We start from the raw sequence: 16,795 nt of genomic DNA, 5'->3' as shown, positions 1-16,795 counted from the left end.
TGCCTTAAAGTTATTATTGCCTCTTGTAAAGTGTCACTCGCAAAAAAAAATCAATGGCTAATTTAAGGAAGCATTGTTTAATTGGTTTCACTGGGGGAAAAATGAAAACGGATGTGTAGGTAATGAAAAAGCACAGTTTGGCTTAATTTGTCAGGCCAGGTTACAGGCAAACCCTATTATAGGTCCTAGTCTTAGATGTTTTTATTGATTGCCTATAGTGCAATGTATTGCCCCTTTAACTTTATCCATCTGATTGCTTTTTTGAAGCATTTACTAACACCTAACTTTTAATATGATGAATTACATATTATTTGATTACATGGTCGTTCCACCAATTCAGTTCTTTGAGAAGTGTAACTTGGTAAAAAAAAACAGTTGATTTGACCAAATTTTTACATTCTGTCATAAAGAACAGATGTTCAACTATACTGAACAAAAACATAACAATTATACAGAGTTACAGTTCATATAAGGAAATCAGTCAACTGAAATAAATTCATTAGGCCCTAATCTATGGATTTCACATGGGCGCAGCCAATCAGAATGAGTTTTTCCCCACAAAGGGCTTTATTACAAACAGAAATACTCCTTTTTGTTCAGTATACATAAAAAACTAGGTTGACCGTAACAGGGTTGGAGATTTCATCTTAAATCAGCCATAAATCCCCTCATGACAGGAGGAATGGAAGCATGTTGAGTGCAACAGGGGGTGGCAATTTAATTGCTAAAATATTTCCAGCCTGTCTATCTATGGGTAACAGGTTAACATGGTATGCTCAACCCGGCTCAGTTTTCCACCACAAAACATCACAAAGTGGCCAAAAAATAGTCGACCCAGCTCTTTTGATTTGACACTATGATTTTACTATTGGATGTTCAATGTTTCTTTGGGATTTTTTTTTTAAAGGAATAGTTTCACCATATTATAATGAGTGTTCAGTACATGTAACTGGATTGACCTTAAAATAAGGGACAGAGTCACTAATCACATGAAATAAATAATAAAAAGGAAATGACTTCATCAAAGCAACAAAATAACTAGGGCTTTACAATGATGGCGAAACGTTGACTTTTTTCACATTAGCAAGCCTCTGTTCATATTACAATGGTGATTATATGGTCTATATTAAAGGTCATTTTATTTAATATAACCAGGCTTTTAAAATGAAATATTGATTCACAATTTCTACTTGAAATATCAAAAGAACGTAAAAGGCACTTTTTTCGTGGACCGACCGTATAGTCAAACTTGTGCTTCCGGAGAAAATACTTTTAGTTTTGGTGCCTCATCTCAGTTGTGTCCATGGCTGTGGTTGACTCTGGCTGTTGAAATGAACTTCACGGTTCCAGAGCGGACACAAATGACTGTGGTTTATTCAAAGTTCCATATTGAAATCCCATGCAAACCTCTGTGTTTTAAATACGTGGTGAGCGTTCATGTCATCGGGGAAATTGAATGCCCTTCAAAAGAGCACTAAGCAAGAGAGCTTATAGAGATCCTATAACATGTTATTTCACCAAGAAATAAGTAGGTTTCAGAGAAAGGAGTTAATTTTGTGAAGTCCTCTAGGCTTCATGTATAAGAGCTGAAAATCACCATGCTAATCCTGTTATCTGGTTACAATACATAGAACATGGCTTAAAGGGATAGTTCAGCTAATTTATCATATTTCTGTCATTGTCCATATACTGCTTTTCAAAGAAAACGCGTATCTTAATATGTCAAATCACTAAACTATCACTTTAAGATTTCCATTTTTTTAAACCTTATGCATTGTGTGACAGTAGCTACATTTTTCCCTTTACTACTAGTCATGCTAATATGGGATGATTCGTGTGTCTCTGAACTGTGATTCTGTTCATTCTGTCCTCCCCCACTGGAGCAAGCAGATGGCCCTTGGTTCTTGAGTCATCACAAACCCATTACGGGAGTGACTCGTGTTCACCGTGGCTGCCTTGATTCGTGCCCAATGGTCCTCGCTATACCTCGCCGGTGTTTGCAGAGGCTCTAAGTTCTCTTTGGGCTTCATGACACGCCGTGTTTGCTCAGGTTAAATGGCTTGTGTTGCCAGCTGAGTCGCCTGATTGGCTCTGACACTGTGGTATTTGACAAGTGAAATGACATTGGGCCACCCCCATGTAGCAAATGTGTTTGGGCTTTCGAAAACAAGTGTGCTTTTAATATGGTGTGTTTACCCATGAGAAAGCCCCTAAGTGTGTTTCTATCTTTCCTGCCATGGTCTATCAGTGGCCAGACCAGTGAGCATAAATCATTCAGGGGTAAATCAGAGGAACAACAGTGGTTTTAAAAGGAAAAGCAGGGAGATAATAAAGCCTCTGTAATAGCAGGCCCATTACAGCTGTTGGTACAGTTAAAGACGCTGCCCGCTGATTTAAAAAAAATATATAATAATAGCGTGGGAGGGTTGAGGAGGAGGCTTGAATCGCTGGGCATCTTGCTATGACATGCATTATATGAACTAGGTCTACAGAATTATACCTAGGAGAAGCCACTTCTATAGAGGAACTCTGAATGTCCTTTGAGTCAGCTAGCTAACAAGGTTGAGCTAGCTAGCTAGAAAGCTTGTGTGTTCAGAGCGCCACCAGAATTATAAACACATCTTACCTTTTGTAGTTAAAAATCCAACGTAAAAAGTGGTAACTTGGCCTATAGTATCCTTAACTAACATTGAAAAAGTTAATCCATTCTTCTCTAGTTTATAAAAAATCTCTCTCCATAATCTTTGAATCATGCTTGCAACGTCAGTAGCTACATTAGCCTATGCTTCGGAGGGGGGAGGGGCAGGTAGCCTAAACACGCACAGGCAAAGATTTACAGCTTGCAGGCAGACACTAGAATAAGTTTCTGATTGACAGAGTGAGGGCTTTACATAGGTGCTTTGTTGTGTTTTGTTGTGGGAATAGAAAAAAATGCCTGGAACATAAAATAACATTATTATCTGATTCCTATGCTTTTAAAATAATGATTCTGTTCCGAAACAATATGGATCACTTTCGTTCCAGGTTCCATTTCTGTTCCTTGAAAAATGTCATTCTTTGCCAGTTTTTTATTGTGTTCCCTGAACGGGTTCCATATACAGTACCAGTCAAAAGTTTGGACACACCTACTCATTCAAGGGTTTTTCTTTATTTTAACTATTTTCTACATTGTAGTGAAGACATCAAAACTATGAAATAACACATATGGAATCATGTAGTAACCAAAAAAGTGCTAAACAAATCAAAATATATTTTATATTTGAGATTCTTCAAAGTAGCCACCCTTTGCCTTGATGACAGCTTTGCACACTCTTTGCATTCTCTCAACCAGCTTCATGATGTAGTCACCTGGAATGCATTTCAATTAACAGGTGTGCCTTGTTAAAAGTTAATTTGACAAATTTATTTCCTTCTTAATGCATTTGAACCTATCAGTGTTGAGCCTATCAGTGTTGTGACAAGGTAGGGGTGGTATACAGAAGATAGCCCTATTTGGTGAAAGACCAAGTCCTTATTATGGCAAGAACAGCTTAAAAAAGAAAAGAGAAACAACAGTCCATCATTAATCAATACAGAAAATGTCAAGAACTTTGAAATTTTCTTCAAGTGCAGTCGCAAAAACCATCAAGCGCTATGATGAAACTAGCTCTCATGAGGACCGCCACAGGAAAGGAAGACCCAGAGTTACCTCTGCAGCAGAGGGTAAGTTCATTAGATTTACCAGCCTCAGAAACTGCAGCCCAAATAAATGCTTCACAGAGTTCAAGTAACAGACACATCTCAACATCAACTGTTGATTGGAGACTATGTGAATCAGGCCTTCATGGCCAAATTGCTGTAAAGAAACCTCTACTAAAGGACACCAATAAGAAGAAAAGACTTGCTTGGGCCAAGAAACACGAGCAATGGACATTAGACTGGTGGAAATCTGTCCTTTGGTCTGATGAGTCCAAATTGGAGATTTTTTGTTTCCAACCACCGTGCCTTTAGGAGATGCAAGAGTAGGTGAACGGATGATCTCCGCATGTGTGGTTCCCACTGTGAAGCATGGGATGAGGAGGTGTGATGGTGTGGGGGTGCTTTTGCTGGTGACACTGTCAGTGACTTATTTAGACTTCAAGGCACACTTAACCAGCATGGCTACCACAGCATTCTGCAGCGATACGCCATCCCATCTGGTTTGCACTTAGTGGGACTATAATTTAACAGGACAATGACCCAACACACCTCCAAGCTGTGTAAGGCCTATTTGACCAAGAAGGAGAGTGATGAAGTCCTGCATAAAATGACTTGGCTTCCACAATCACCCGACCTCAACCCAATTGAGATGGTTTGGGGTGAGTTGGACTGCAGAGTGAAGGAAAAGCAGCCAACAAGTGCTCAGCATATGTGGGAACTCCTTGAAGACTGTTGGAAAAGAATTCCAGGTGAAACTGGTTGAGAGAATGCCAAGAGTGTGCAAAGCTGTCATCAAGGCAAAGGGTGGCTACTTTGAAGAATCTAAAATCTAAAACATATTTTGATTTGTTTAACACTTTTTTGGTTACTACAGGATTCCATATGTGTTATTTCATAGTTTTGATGTTTTCACTATTATTCTAATATATAGAAAATAGTCAAATAAAGAAAAACCCTTGAATGAGTAGGTGTGTCCAAACTTTTGACTGGTACTGTATATATATATATATATATATATATATTACACATTTCATCCACTGATCATGGGGAATAGAATGAAAGTAAAACATGAAAACACAAATTTTCATACATACACATTGGCCCTTTAATGTCCAATGTAGGTGGGCCTACATCTACAACAGTTTCATCAATTGCACCGAGCCCATCCAGGTTGTGTACTGTATAGGCTGACGTAATTGTTTTCTCCAGTAGCCACTCACTCACAGCGAATGGATCAAAGGTCTCAGAGAAGCTGCTGACTCCTGAGACGAACAGCGTCGTCTGTAATTTACGAGGAGCCCTCTCAGATCTAGGCATCGCCGGTGGTTCCAGCCACACTCATTACACTGTTCCCCCTGTTGATCTGGTTGCCATCTTCCTGTTCTGGAGCAGATGAAACACAAAGAGCAGACTGACTGACAGAAACTGACACCAAGATCATGGCAGTAATAAATAGGGGTGTGATCCATGTTTAGAAAGCTGTGAAATTGGATATTGAGATGCTTTTAGGTGGGAGCGTCAGGTCGAAGTAGTTTCTGACTAGACTGTGGGCAGAAGATGATCTGATCATTGGGAATGTAAGACGGGGTAGTAATCGCTTAACAACCCTATACTTTATCCAGAGGATGGATCTGTTGCAGAATGGATGCCCTGCTTATTTTCAATGGGGATTTCTCACATTCATCTAATTTTGTCTACTACCATTAAACGAAAACAAATGTACTTTGCCATTCAAAGTCTATTCTCAATTTGTAGGCCTATCTTTGTTACCGTTTACACAATATCCTTTGTCAAAATGGGTGATGTATTTAAACAACCCCTTACTGACACTGTGTTTGTGTCTTGATGATGATCTGTGGTTGTATGGCAGCATGGCATCTATTGTTCACATAGCTTTGAAGTCATGATTACTGCCTGCATCTGCAAATTGTTTTTGCGTTTTGTGATGAGGATGAGGATGATGATGATGATGATGATGGTGAGGGCGATAATTTGTTGTTGTACTTATTGTTAGTGTGGCTACTTTTTTTCGTCTCCTGCCTGCACTACGAGGGGTGAGGGTTAACACTCTCACACGACAGCCCCAACACACCATGTGGCGTGCCACATTCACCGCCAGCCAACGCTCGACTCCGGAGACGTTTTGTACACACAAACGGGAGGCTGTCAAAACCAACAGTCGAGGCAGGGTTGCCACGACGGCGCCTCGTCTCGCATCTCCTTCTCCGGGTGTCACACTGTTGCCCTGGCGCTCGACCCGTCTCTTCACCTTCCACAATGTCGTTTGATCTCTGCCACGCCAACACCACAGATCAGTCTCACGACAGACCCTACTACACACAGCCACCCAGTGTCAGTGTGGTGGCCAACCATCTGTCGCCGGCATTAGCAGCATAGGGCCCAACCTACTCACGCACAGTTTCCCCTCCCCTGGACCATTAGCTCTGCTACATACAGCAAGTGTACCTCAGAGGGGCTCTTAATAGGCACAAAATGGAGTCCTAGCTACATAATTCCCATAAGGCTGCTTTTCAGTGTATACATACCATAATTCATTTTTCAACCATTTACATGCCTTTCCTCAGCCGTTTAACAAATATTTTCTGCCATATAGACAGTAGCGTAAATAATAATAATGACAACACTAAGAAAAATGTATCTGGGAGAAGTAAAAATGTTTTAAATAAAAATAAGTCTTATATAAGAGTCCCACTCGTTTAATTCCTAGAGAGAGTTTAGTCAGTGCAGAGCCTGGAAAGTACACTAATGTAGTCAGATGATGATAGATGTTGCATGGCTAAATGTAGACCACCTCACATTTATAACGACCTAATGCTCTTAAAATAGGCTTAAGAGGAGAACTAGAAATAGGTTCAGAGAAAATGATCAGTTTCTTTCTCTGTGGAGTTTTTACAGACGCAGTCGCTGTGCTAATACATGGCAGCCATGTCAAATCTACTAAATAATGCACCTATTAAAATACACCTTCATTTCTTTATGATGAGAATTTATGGGACATTCACATGTGAGATTGAGTACAGGTCATAGTATTCTAGTCATAACTCTCTTAAAGTTATTTTATTCTTTTGTAGCTCAATGTTAAAGTTTCCCTAATGTTAAATAAGGTAGCCAGAGAAAAGTTTGCTTTGGATTGTTAGCTAAATCCAGGACCTGGCGAGATTCTAAGAATGTGCATATATTGAAACCTAACAGAGTGAATAAAGTTTTCGAAAACAAAACTAGAAACACTGTGATTTTAAGCTTAACAAAATGCTCCAAATAGTGTACATATGAAATGGCACAAGCGAACAATTGTCTGTCGGAGGCCTACACAGACCCTGGCCAATGATATCTAAAGATGAAAAATAAACCCCAGTGTGGCGGCTGTGAGATTTAGAACACCATCTCAAAATACATGTCATAAACAAGGGAGACAAATATATTTCTGAATGTGTTTCTTTCAAGGCGTAAACAGAAGACAGAAGGACAAGAACACCCCCCCCCCCCCCCCACCCCCCCCCCCCCCTCGTCTCGTCAACCATATTGGGAACAACAAAGGTGCTGTGTGATATTGTAAATGGCACACCCAGGCTCCTCCACAAGCTTACAGGATGTAACGCCATGTATATGACACTGTAATATATGCCTATATATGGCATATACAGTATATGATATATACACAAAACCTGAACAAAGCCTGAGAGACAGCCATGGCAGTGAGTTTGAGTTGACCATTACAAACCCACTCATGTGAGGATCAATTCTGCTGTAGACCCCCATCGTCTTGTTTTGGCAACAGAGGGCCGAGGGATTGGACGCCGAGCCAGGACAATATGTTTTTTCAAACGCCCCTCGGCCAATATTTATTTAGCTACAAGCTGGCATGTCTGAAGAGATTTACAGAGCCAAGGCTACTGTGGAACCATGGTTTAAACACAACGAGACATTAGGATCATCAGGCTTCAAAACCCTACTTGACATTGACCACAGTAATCTACGGCTCAAAGACTCTGGCAGGAGTCTGTCATTTCTGCCATAGTAAGTAACATGATAATGAAATCATTATTAAGAGACAAAAACACTTATTGTGTGAAGTCAACCAATGAATAATGTTGCGGACAGAAAAAAGAGAATCTAAAAAAATATGGGAGGTTAAATAAAGCCTATTAGACAGCGAGGAGAGTCCTGAATCAAGGTCATCTAGGTGTTGAGAAGTACTTGTTAAGTCATTCCTTTAAGATAGAGACAATAGGCACATTAGTCACTTTTAACGCTATTTCATTGGCTATTCAGTGAAGAATGAGGAGTAGCTATGTTGTAAAACACTGTTTACTGTAGCATGGTCATAGAAGGATGGGAGGAGGGAGGAAACGGGTGGTATAGAGAGGCCCTTTACTTATTTATTTTTTGCCTTTAAACAGATGGTTCCTTATGTGCCGAGCGGAAGTGTCTGTTAACTCAGTTGGCTCGCTATAGTGGTGGCTGCTGGCCAACGACAACAACAGGATCGGGGAGTGCGAGCAACAGTGCAGTTTGCTATCTTCAGATGCACTGCTAACAGAAGGAAGGCAGGCTGTACATACTGTTGCACGGCCATCCCATGTCTATCTGTGCCAGGGGGACTACTGTGGGCAACGGCTCATCTTCACTCCTCCTGCAAGTCCAGGCAGGGAAAACAGTGGAAATGGGGAAAAAATAGTAAAAAGTGATGATGATCACAACACTTGGTGCAGAATGTGGGCCAAACATGTCAGCATTAAGTCCGTTGGGAGGCAAGGAGGTTGTTTGTTTTGTCTCTGGCTCTGCCCTTCAGTGTCTGTAGGCTGGAGAGGGCATGATGTGTGATTACTTTATGTGCATGTGTTTATTTTCTAGTGTAGTGAGAAGTAAGTCAAGTATTTATCTACAGATGTAGGATCTTAATTTGATTACTCTTTTGTTGCTGAGAATTTTCTTTGTAGGAAATGCAGATGAGCTTCATGATTTATATAAATTCACTGAACACCCACACTTCAACACGGTTATATTAACAGTATTGCACTTTTTATGTAGCCTACTTTTGGCCAGCTAATAGCCTAACGCAGATCAAGCAACATTATGGACTAAACGTTCAAATCCTGTTGCTGCAGGATTTTGCTGTGACAATATAGGTTAAATTAAGATCTTACATCTGTATACTTCTTATCTTTAGATAAGATGTCATCATATAAGAAAGATATATACAGTTGAAGTCAGAAGTTTACATACACCTCAGCCAAGTACATTTAAACTCAGTTTTTCACAATTCCTGACATTTAAACCTAGTAAAAATTCCCTGTCTCAGGTTAGTTAGGATCACCACTTTATTTTAAGAATTTGAAATGTCAGCATAATAGTAGAGAGAATGATTTATTTCAGCTTTTATTTCTTTCAGCACATTCCCAGTGGGTCAGAAGTTTACATACACTCAATTAGTATTTGGTAGCATTGCCATTAAATTGTTTAACTTGGGTCAAACATTTCAGGTAGCCTTCCACAAGCTTCCCACAATAAGTTGGGTGAATTTTGGCCCATTCCTCCTGACAGAGCTGGTGTAACTGAGTCAGGTTTGTAGGCCTCCTTGCTCACACACACTTTTTCAGTTCTGACCACAAATTTTCTATGGGATTGAGGTCAGGGCTTTGTGATGGCCACTCCAATACCTTGAAATATGGAAGTATGCTTGGGGTCATTGTCCATTTGGAAGACCCATTTGCGACCAGCAAAGCATCCCCACAACATGATGCTGCCACCCCCGTGCTTCACGGTTGGGATGGTGTTCTTCGGCTTGCAAGCCTCCCCCTTTTTCCTCCAAACATAACGATGGTCATTATGGCCAAACAGTTCTATTTTTGTTTCATCAGACCAGAGGACATTTCTCCAAAAAGTATGATCTTTGTCCCCATGTGCAGTTGCAAACTGTAGTCTGGCTTTTTTATGCCGGTTTTGGAACAGTGCCTTCTTCCTTGCTGAGTGGCCTTTCAGGTTATGTCGATATAGGACTTGTTTTACTGTGGATATAGATACTTTTGTACCTGTTTCCTCCAGCATCTTCACAAGGTCCTTTGCTGTTGTTCTGGGATTGATTTGCACTTTTCGCACCAAAGTACGTTCATCTCTAGGAGACAGAATGCGTCTCCTTCCTGAGCGGTATGATGGCTGTGTGGTCCCATGGTGTTTATACTTGCATTCTATTGTATGTACAGATGAACGTGGTACCTTCAGGCGTTTGGAAATTGCTCCCAAGGATGAATCAGACTTGTGAGGTCTTGGCTGATTTCTTTTGATTTTCCCATGATGTCAAGCAAAGAGGCACTGAGTTTGAAGGTAGGCCTTGAAATACATCCACAGGCACACCTCCAATTGACTCAAATTATGTCAATTAGCCTATCAGAAGCTTCTAAAGCCATGACATTATTTTCTGGAATTTTCCAAGCCGTTTAAAGGCATCGTCAACTACTGGAATGGTGATACAGTTCACTGTATCACCATTCCAGTAGTTGACGGTGCCTTTAAAGTGAAATAATCTGTCTGTAAACAATTGTTGGAAAAATGACTTGTGTCATGCACAAAGTAGATGTCCTAATCGACTTGCCAAAACCATAGTTTGTTAACAAGAAATTTGTGGAGTGGTTGAAAAACGAGTTTTAATGACTCCAACCTAAGTGTATGTAAAATTCCGACTTCAACTGTACATGTTCAAGCCAGAAGGTATGAATGAGTCATCTTCATCCTATTTGAGATTTCACTCATTAAAAACGTAATTCGTCTCTATGCTAATGAATTAATATTGATACACTTGAACCTACAGTATTGGTCCTATAGCAACAACAAAAAACTGGCATCAAATGTGTGTACTGGGACGGTTGCTTCGCTAAAGCTTGATTGAATCAAACATCTCCCAATATGTGTTCCCCCCACATTGAGAAAAACAGAGTCTCTCTCAATTCAATTCAATTTCAATTCAATTCAATTCAATTTCAATTCAAGGGGCTTTATTGGCATGGGAAACATACGTTAACATTGCCAAAGCAAGTGAAGTAGATAATATACAAAAGTGAAATAAACAATAAAAATGAACAGTAAACATTACACTCACAGAAGTTCCAAAAGAATAAAGACATTACAAATGTCGTATTATGTTTATATACAGTGTTGTAACGGTGTGCAAATGGTTAAAGTACAAAAGGGAAAATAAATAAACATACATTTGGGTTGTATTTTCAATGGTGTTTGTTCTTCACTGGTTTCCCTTTTCTTGTGGCAACAGGTCACACATTTTGCTGCTGTGATGGCACACTGTAGTATTTCACCCAGTAGATATGGGAGTTTATCAAAATTCGGTTTGTAATCTGAGGGAAATATGTGTCTCTAATATGGTCATATATTTGGCAGGAGGTTAGGAAGTGCAGTTCAGTTTCCACCTCATTTTGTTGGCAGTGTGCACATAGCATGTCTTCTCTTGAGAGCCAGGTCTACCGACGGCGGCTTTTCTCAATAGCAAGGCTATGCTCACTTAGTAAGCTTTCCTTAAGTTTGGGTCAGTCACAGTGGTCAGGTATCCTGCCACTGTGTACTTTCTGTTTAGGGCCAAATAGCATTCTAGTTTACTCAGTTTTTTGGTTAATTCTTTCCAATATGTCAGGTAATTATCTTTTTGTTTTCTCATGATTTGGTTGGGTATAATTGTGTTGCTGTCATGGGGATCTGTGGGGTCTGCTGGTGTTTGTGAACAGAGCCCCAGGACCAGCTTGCTTAGGGGACTCTTCTCCAGGTTCATCTCTCTGTAGGTGATGGCTTTGTTATGGAAGGTTTGGGAATCGCTTCCTTTTAGGTGGTTGTAGAATTTAACTGCTTTTTTCTGGATTTTGATAATTAGCAGGTATCGCCCTAATTCTGCTCTGCATGCATTATTTGGTATTTTACGTTGTACATTGAGGATACTTTTGTAGAATTCTGCATGCAGGATCTCAATTTGGTGTTTGTCCCATTTTGTGAATTTTTGGTTGGTGAGCGGACCCCAGACCTCACAACCATAAAGGGAAATGGGTTCTATAACCGATTCAAGTATTTTTTGCCAGATCGTAATTGATATGTCAAATGTTATGTTCCTTTTGATGGCATAGAATGCCCTTCTTGTCTTGTCTCTGTCACGTCTGCTCCCGCTCTTCCCTCACCCTGGCTCTTGAGGGCGCCATGTTGCCCTGCATCACTCACTCCTGCCATCCATCACGCACACCTGCCTTCCCCCGTCACGTGCATCAGCGTTATTGGACTCACCTGGACTCAGTTATCACCTGTTTATTTCCTCCCCTATATTTGTCAGTTCCCCAGCTCTGTTCCCCGCTGCTGCATTGTATAGTTTTTGTCTTTAATATTAGTTTGCTGACGCTGTGCCTGTCTCGTTCAATGTCCGTCTTTATTAAATGTTTTACTCCCCGTACCGGCTTCGTCTCTCCAGGGTCAACTCATGTGACGTTCTCTCAGATCGTTCACAGCTTTGTGGAAGTTACCTGTGGCGCTTTTGTTTAGGCCAAGGTATGTATAGTTTTTTGTGTGCTCTAGGGCAATGGTGTCTAGATAGAATTTGTGATCCTGACGACTGGACCTTTTTTGGAACACCATTATTTTGGTCTTACTGAGATTTACTGTCAGGGCCCAGGTCTGGCAGAATCTGTGCAGAAGATCTAAGTGCTGCTGTAGGCCCTCGTTGGTTGGTGACAGAAGCACCAGATCATCAGCAAACAGTAGACATTTGACTTCAGATTCTAGCCTCCAGTATTTATGCTGCAGTGGTTTATGTGTCGGGGGGCTAGGGTCAGTCTGTTATATCTGGAGTATTTCTCCTGTCTTATCCGGTGTCCTGTGTGAATTTAAGTATGCTCTCTCGAATTCTCTCTTTCTCTTTCTCGGAGGACCTGAGCCCTAGGACCATGCCTCACGACTACCTTGGATTGATGACTCCTTGCTGTCCTCAGTCCACCTGGCCGTGCTGCTGCTCCAATTTAAATTGTTCTGCCTGCGGCTATGGAACCCTGACCTGTTCACCGGACGTGTTACCTGTCCCGGACCTGCTGTTTTCAACTCTCTAGAGACAGCAGGAGCGGTAGAGAGACCCTCAATGATCGGCTATGAAAAGTCAGTTGACATTTCCTCCTGAGGTACTGACCTGTTGCACCCTCGACACTACTGTGATTATTATTATTTGACCATGCTGGTCATTTATGAACATTTGAACATCTTGGCCATGTTCTGTTATAATCTCCACCCGGCACAGCCAGAAGAGGACTGGCCGCCCCTCATATCCTGGTTCCTCTCTAGGTTTCTTCCTAGGTTCTGGCCTTTCTAGGGAGTTTTTCCTAGCCACTGTGCTTCTACACCTGCATTGCTTGCGGTTTGGGGTTTTAGGCTGCGTTTCTGTACAGCACTTTGAGATATCAGCTGATGTAAGAAGGGCTATATAAATTTGATTTGATAGTAGGGTGAGGCCCGGTGCCGCAGACTGTTCTAGTGCCCTCGCAAATTCATTGATATATATGTTGGAGAGAGTGGGGCTTAAGCTGCATCCCTGTCTCACCCCTTGGCCCTGTGGGAAGAAATTTGTGTTTTCTTTGCCTATTTTAACTGCACATTTGTTGTTTGAGTACATGGATTTTATAATGTCGTATGTTTTTTCCCCAACACCACTTTCTATCAATTTGTATAGCAGACCCTCATGCCAAATTGAGTCGAAGGCTTTTTGAAATCAACAAACTTTGCCTTTGCCTTTGTTTTGGTTTATTTGTCAGTTAGGGCGTACAGGATGAATACGTGGTCTGTACGATCATTTGGTAAAAAGCCAATTTGACATTTGCTCAGTACATTGTTTTCACTGAGGAAATGTACGAGTCTGCTGTTAATGATAACGCAAAGTATTTTCCCTAGGTTGCTGTTGACGCATATCCCACGGTAGTTATTGGGGTCAAATTTGTCACCACTTTTGTGGATTGGGGTGATCAGTCCTTGGTTCCAAATATTGGGGAAGATGCCAGAGCTAAGGATGATGTTAAAGAGTTTTAGTATAGCCAATTGGAATTTGTATATTATCATTTCATTGAGGATACCATCCACACCACAGGCCTTTTTGGGTTGGAGGGTTTTTATTTTACCCTGTAGTTCTTTCAAGGTAATTACAATGGAACATTTTGTCTAGGAAGTTGCCTAAAAGGGATTGAATTTGTTGTTGCCTAATTGTTTTTTGGTAGTTTTCCACACTACATTCCTTCCATCTATAGCATTTCTTAATATTACTCAGTTCCTTTGGCTTTTGTGCCTCATGATTGACTATTGCTCTGTTCAAGTAGACTGTGATTTTGCTGTGATCTGATGGGGTGTCAGTGGGCTGACTGTGAACGCTCTGAGACTGGGTTGAGGTCAGTGATAAAGTAGTCTACAGTACTACTGCCAAGAGATGAGCTATAGGTGTACCTACCATAGGGGTCCCCTCGACGCCTACCATTGACTATGTACATACCCAGCGTGCGACAGAGCTGTTTTTGAGCTGCATCTGGCCCAGTGAGCGATATACAGTTGCCAACCTATATTTCCAGTTGTATTCTCACCTCGCGATGCTGAACGGCAAAGTGAAAATTGAAGGCAGAAGGCTCATGTGACAGGAATAATTAGACAGGGCCAAGTGAAGTCACACTCCTCATGGCAAACACACTTCAACCTTCAATTACACACAGTGCACAAAGCAATTAAAAGCTCCTTCTCCCCTCCTTCCTATGGAGTTCTACCTGTGACTGGCTCTCAGGCTCCAGGTCTGTCTATAGCACCGGCCCCAGGGGCCTAAGGAGCAGCACTAGCAGCACTAGGCTAATCCACAGGTAGGTAATTACAATTGATCAATTGGTGTTGGAGGTGTAATGGCTTATGGTTATTTTTAGCAAGCGTTCACCTCGTTTTGGGGAGATGTTGTTTTGCAGGTGAGGATTTGGTGGAGAGGATGGGGGGGGATTCAGGGATAACTGTGTTTCTCAGTTCCTGAGACTTTGTTGCTCTAATGGGCTCTGCCTTTGTGTGTGGTAAAGCTCATGTTAGGAAAATTTTTTATTTTTGCCATGTAGTCTATATTTCACCTTTCTTTTCATGGCATTTCAGTAGAATGGATTTTTTTATATTTCCTATTAGCACATATCTGTCTTCACAGTATAATGACAGAGATCATGAGCCTACTCTCGCTATGATTACCATAAAGTTAAAGCTGCTAAACACAGCAGTCTATAAAACAGTCTCTCCCCCTCTTATCTACTGCACAGTACAACACTAATGTAAGTTTTACACTGTGCTCTTCTCATTAGCACGGTCTCTTCATGCTATTCCTCAATAGGGTGATTGACACTGTGCACCATTCATCCCCTCCCTTGGTCCCCCTCCCATGCCCGTGGTGACCCCTGGGCCTGGGGCTGGGTACACCCTGTTACCACCCGCCCACCCTCCTCCCCACCGACCGGACACTTGATTGATTTAGATGTCTTGCTGGTGCTCCACCGCCCCTCTAGTGTTCTAGTGACATGTACAGCGCGGAGCTAGACAGACTTAGACACTACCGGATGGCAGTGATGATGTTTACTATATCAGACGCCTTTGCACTCTTTCTCTCCCTCTTCTGTTTCTCTCTCTCCCTCTCTTTTCTTTCTTTCTCTCTCCCTCCCACGTCCTCTCCCTCTCTTTTCTCTTATTCCTTTTCCCCTTCTGTTTCTTGTTCTCTCTGTCTCCTACAGCGATTCTTAGCTGGAAGCTGTTTGCAGTGTCTGTCTCCCTCACAAATAGAACGCCTTGGGGAGAAAACCAGTTATCTTCCAGATTTACACCTCAAAGCAGTGATTTTAGAGATTCTGAAAGTCCAGCCAAAAGCGCCATGGGTCCTTTGAGTCTTTATGGTTGTTTTATAAATCAGAGATGCACATTTATTCTGAAAATCAGTTCATTTAGGGATGCATATCCAAATGGAAACCACACGGAGTTCTTTAAAACAGAGTACATTTTTCCAACATTTCAATGGTTGAGTATTTGCACATGCCAGTGCCCAAATAATCAAAGGAGAAAACCACTGGTTTGTCTGTATCTTGTGTTACATCAAGAGATTAATAAAGGAATGGACATACATTTTTGTGTCTCTGATTGAAGAATGATGTGGCTCTGTGTCTGTTCGCGTGCTGTGTACATAGCTAACAAAATAAGCCTCCTTGGAAAAACAGACCTAACTTGAGCAATACTTGGGTTAATTCCAATTGAAGCAGCAAATTGACATACTTCCCTTAAGATCTTGACATATTATGAAGATTTAATGGTGGAATTATGATCATTAAAACAACATGACTGATACTGAGGGCAGATGATGAGCTATTAATTTAACCTACTCTTCCTGTAATAATATTGAGACAGACAGTCTGCCAGTTATTAGATCATAATTAGCTGGTGCAATCTGTACGGAATCTGAGGAAATGACGCCAAGTTAGCAGTGCAACAGAGCTCACTCTTCAGTGTGTACCATCACTGTAAGGACCCACAGACATCAGTAACATTGTTGCTTACACAATGACTTAAAGTGAAAAATGTGAAGAAATGATTGCGGTGGATGGGGTAATTATTATACCTTCAGTTTGGTGGCTAATGTAATGAGCAGTATATGAAAGAACATGAGTCCTTCACCGAGCCAATTTGAATTGGAAGGAACACAATCCATGTGGCACCGGGCCAGATGGTAGCTAACCAAAACATAACTGGTCCGGTGCTTTATTGTGATACTGCAACCACCCAAACATCAAACCTTGTTTTGATTGTGTGCTGTCATAGTGTTGTCCCTCAGCGTTGACTCAAAGCAGAGGTCAATTGAGGGTTGGACTCACTTCCTGCCAGCTTGCCTTTTTCTTTGTCCCCCAGCTCTCTCTCTCCCTATCTCTCTCTCTCCCTCCCTTTACCTCTCCCTAACTCGCATCCTTTGTCCCGATCTTGTCCACATTCTGATTGTGCCTACATTTTTAGACAGGTGTAGGCATTCAAAAGACACATTGTGATCTGATTGTGAACAGATCATCCTGCCCACCACCGGAGG

Source organism: Salmo salar, chromosome 02, assembly GCF_965601325.2.
Source record: "Salmo salar chromosome 02, fSalSal1, whole genome shotgun sequence".
In the NCBI taxonomy this organism is placed as follows: Eukaryota; Metazoa; Chordata; class Actinopteri; order Salmoniformes; family Salmonidae; genus Salmo; species Salmo salar.
The sequence above is the reverse complement of the archived record's forward strand: the minus strand, read 5'-3'. Positions refer to the sequence as shown.